The sequence below is a fragment of the Enhydra lutris genome, unplaced genomic scaffold (genome assembly GCF_002288905.1).
Source record: "Enhydra lutris kenyoni isolate GAN:26980312 unplaced genomic scaffold, ASM228890v2 scaffoldscaffold2, whole genome shotgun sequence".
Classification (NCBI taxonomy): Eukaryota; Metazoa; Chordata; class Mammalia; order Carnivora; family Mustelidae; genus Enhydra; species Enhydra lutris.
Window position 1 is genome coordinate 55,692,544 of NW_019154086.1, and position 4,070 is coordinate 55,696,613.

Genomic DNA, 4,070 nt, shown 5'->3' on the forward strand with positions numbered 1-4,070 from the left:
GGTGTCCTATATAAATGTCGGTTGGTTGGAATAATAAAATGATATTCTCAGCAACAATGGTGTGTTAGGCCCGGGGCCTGAGACTCTGGCTTGAATCACCAAGACCTCTCAAACCCGGACCCCCAACCTTACCCAAGGCCCAGACAACCTTTCCCACAGTTCCCTGGTTTGACTGCAGGAGCTCAGTCTCAATGGGAGAGTCTCTTCCTGTGTTGGATGAATCGCAGCTGTCTTCCGAACTCTGTTTCTCCTCGAATAGATGCTTAAAATCTTCTTCACCCTCCAGAGGATCAAAAAGCTACTGTTAATGGTCACAAACACACTCTACACCAGATCTCTTAATGCTTTCTGAGTAGTGGGGAGCAGGGTTTATGTAATCTCTAAACTAGATTAGGATGCTTTTCTAGAATTTCATAAACCTAACCCTTGCACACTGTTGGCATCTCTATGGTAATATAGGTTTTGAAGACAAACAGATTTAGGACTCACCACTGTATGCTCTTGAGCAAGTTGTTTAATATCTGTGAGCTGCTGCTGCTGCTGCTGCTGCTTTATAAAGAGAGAGCAAGAGAGATAAATAGAGAGTGTGCACACAGCAGGGTGGGGTGGGAGCCAGAAAGAGAGGGAGAGAGAGAATCTTAATTCTCAACATGGGGCTCGATCTCACCACCTGAACTCATGACCTGACCTGAAATGGAGTTGGAATCTTAACCCACTGAGCCTCCCAGGAACCCCAAGCTTCTTTTCGCATTATAAAATGATTCCTACCCAGTAAAGACAATTAAATGAAGTAATTAGAGTAAAGCACTTAATCCTATGCCTGACAAATAACAGGGTCTCAGTAAATATTCCCTTACTTTCTGTGACTGTAATCATCTTTGTAACTAATAGCCACCCACCCCCAACCCTTAGCAGCCAACAATATTCTTTGACTCAATAGATTTTCTTTTTATATTGATTTGTGTTCTTGTCCTGTTTCATTTTCTTGATCACTGACACTAGCTGGCACCTCCTAATATTACCTGAACTACTTAAATTCTTACTTGCAACTTGTTCCTGATTTCTGATAACTGCAAATTTCTTAATCTCCAGAGAGCTGATCTAGAATGTAGGTAAGTGTCCCAATCTCTTCTTGAGGACTTTTTCATCCTGCCAGTCAGTCTGACTCTAAACTAAGGATTCAGAATGAGTAAGAAAGTAATGTTTCTCCCTTTAGGTAGAAACAAATTTAGATTAAACAATTGTTGATTGAAGTTGAAGATTTGGGGACGAGAAAACAAATTCTACACAGATTTGTTTTTGCCATTTCTTTAAAATCTCTTTCTATAGGGGTAGCTTTTTAAAGGGTATTGTTCTTTCATAAAGTTATTCAAACATGTTTTTTAAAGTATACTGTTCTTGCACAAATAATTCTTTTTAATACAATTTCAGGTTATTATTGACTCAATAGCTTTAGTTTCCTTAAGGAGTAAAATGTAAATAACATTAAAAAATTAAAACCTCTTTGTTGCCAAGACTTGCTGACCAGTATAAGATTTTCAATTTTCCTTTTCTTGTCATAGTACTTGCTCTTTTTCTTTATCTCTCCTTTGAGAGCAAATAATTTCCCAAATGATTATTGTATAAACCAAAAAATAAAGTAACATCATCTAAGTGACATCACCAAAGCGCCAACGGATCTCATTACCTTCAAAGAGGCCTGTACTTCTGGAAATCACAACAATATGTATCCATATGTTGTCAGGTGACAAGCACTTCTACTCTAAACATAGGCAACTGGGCCAGCCTCTCAGACTAATCAAGCAGAAAACAGTTGAGAAAGGGTTGGTTTGTGATATTGCATTCTGCAGATTTGAAGACACTGTGAAGGAGTGCAACATTCCCCAGTAGTCTGGCACATAGAAATGTTCCGGTCTTGGTTTAAGGAGGCCATTCCAATCTACCAACTAAACCAGTCTCTGGATTTGCCTCTATCTACACTTTTACAAGAATGAAGTATATAGTTCCATGTCATCCTGGCATCTAGGTATAATATAGCCAAGTAAGCTAGGTTGGTGTTTCTGAACCTTTTCCCCACCCCTGCACTGCTGAGGAACATGGTATACTCACATTTGTGCAACCAAGTGTGTAGAATGGTAGCATGTATGTGTGGTTTGGAAAAATTCCCTGCGATGAATCTGATAGATCGTGCTAGCCCTCCTCCATCTCCTAACTGAGATCACAAACTTATTCAAGGTGTTGGTGATGTTTTTAAATAGTAAATCTCCTTAGAATTGACCACGAATAAAAAGTACAATTCAGAGATGTCTGGGTGGCTCAGTCGATTAAGTGTCTGCCTTCAGCTCAGGTCATGAGCTCAGGGTCCTGGGATTGATTCCCACATTTGGAATGTGAAAGCTGGAAAGCTGAGCAGTCTGCTTCTCCTTCTGCCTGCCACGCCCCCTGGTTGCAAGCTCGCACTCTCTCTCTCTCTCTCTCTCTGGCAAATAAATAAAATCTACCTAGGTCATAGCAATCCCAGGCAAAATAAACCTGGTTTTTAAGAACTGTCAGCCTAATTTGTTCTTCTACACAGTGAAATTTAGTAGCTAAGTCCCACTTTGTGAATTAAGGGGTGCACTTGGCACTCTGAATTGTACTATGCTGTAGCTGGCTTACTGAATCCTGAGGGACCCATTCAGAAAGGTATCATTAAAATTTGTCTTTTACCTGATGGAAACAATCTTTTGGCAAATTAAAATATATTCTCTGAACTGGGAATTGTTCATTATTTCAGGGACATTAAATCCATATTTCAGTTTTTCTGTCTGATCCAGAGAATGACCCCTTTTGCTCTTTTTCTCTCCTTTTACTGTTACATTAAGATCCTCTGAAGCCCCACAAAAACCATTTTCATTATTCTGGATCCTACTTAAAAATAGCATTATTACTTCTTTGACTTTGTCCCAGAGAAAACAAATGATATCATTCTTCTCCTTCCTGCTGTTTTCAACTAGTCAGTGGTATTGTTAAGTGTAGCCTCTGTTCATGGAAAGCCTATTCCAAGATTCAATATGAAACCTTCTAAATCAAGATCAAATAAATCAATAACTATGATGTTTTGAGCATGTACTACAGGTTTACAACTATGCCAGGTATTATAATGCCCTGAAAATAGAAATAAGTCTAAGCCATCAGAGTTTTATAAAAAAACAAAACAAACAAAAAAAAAGAAGCCAAATGATAGTATTTCTGAAAAATTTGACTTTCAGAACAACCATCTAAAAATTCCCTTCTCATTCAACTGATGAACAGGATTGTCACAATTCCTTAAATCTCATGTAAGTGCTTTCAGTCGAACTACCATGATGCTTCATTCCATGATTTTAGTGCAGATAGTTGAATGTCATCCTGACATCCTGAAATAGTCAAGTAAGTTAGGTTGTCTGTTTTGTTGTTTAGTTGATTGGTTTCTCTGTACACAATATTACCCTTTGCCATGGCTGAAGAAAGTCTGTTATTATGTGGTCAGACAAAATTGGATTGGAAACCAATAATATAGGTACTTCCTTTGTCAATAACTGAGATAGGGTTCATTTGCATTTATAAAAGAGACATTTTGTGCATTTAATTTTATTATAACACTGAAATTAGGCATTTTTTTAAGATTTTATTTATTTATTTGACAGAGAGAGAGATCACAAGTAGGCAGAGAAGCAGGCAGAGAGAGGGAAACAGGCTCCCTCCTGAGCAGAGAGCCCGATGCGGGACTCGATCCCAGGACCCTGAGATCATGACCTGAGCCGAAGGCAGCGGCTTAATCCACTGAGCCACCCAGGCACCCTGAAATCAGGCATTTTTAACGGAATTTTTTTACTTTAACAAATTAGATTTGACTAAATCCTTATAAATATCTGTACCTTGAATAGAAACATAAAGAATGGATTCCTAAGCACCTTACCCATTTTTTACCTTATGACCTAATGTCATGAATCAATGTCTTGATTCATGACATTAGGTTTTCCTCCATTTCTGAATGTCATGAATCAATGTCTTGATTCATGACATTAGGTTTTCCTCCATTTCTGAAT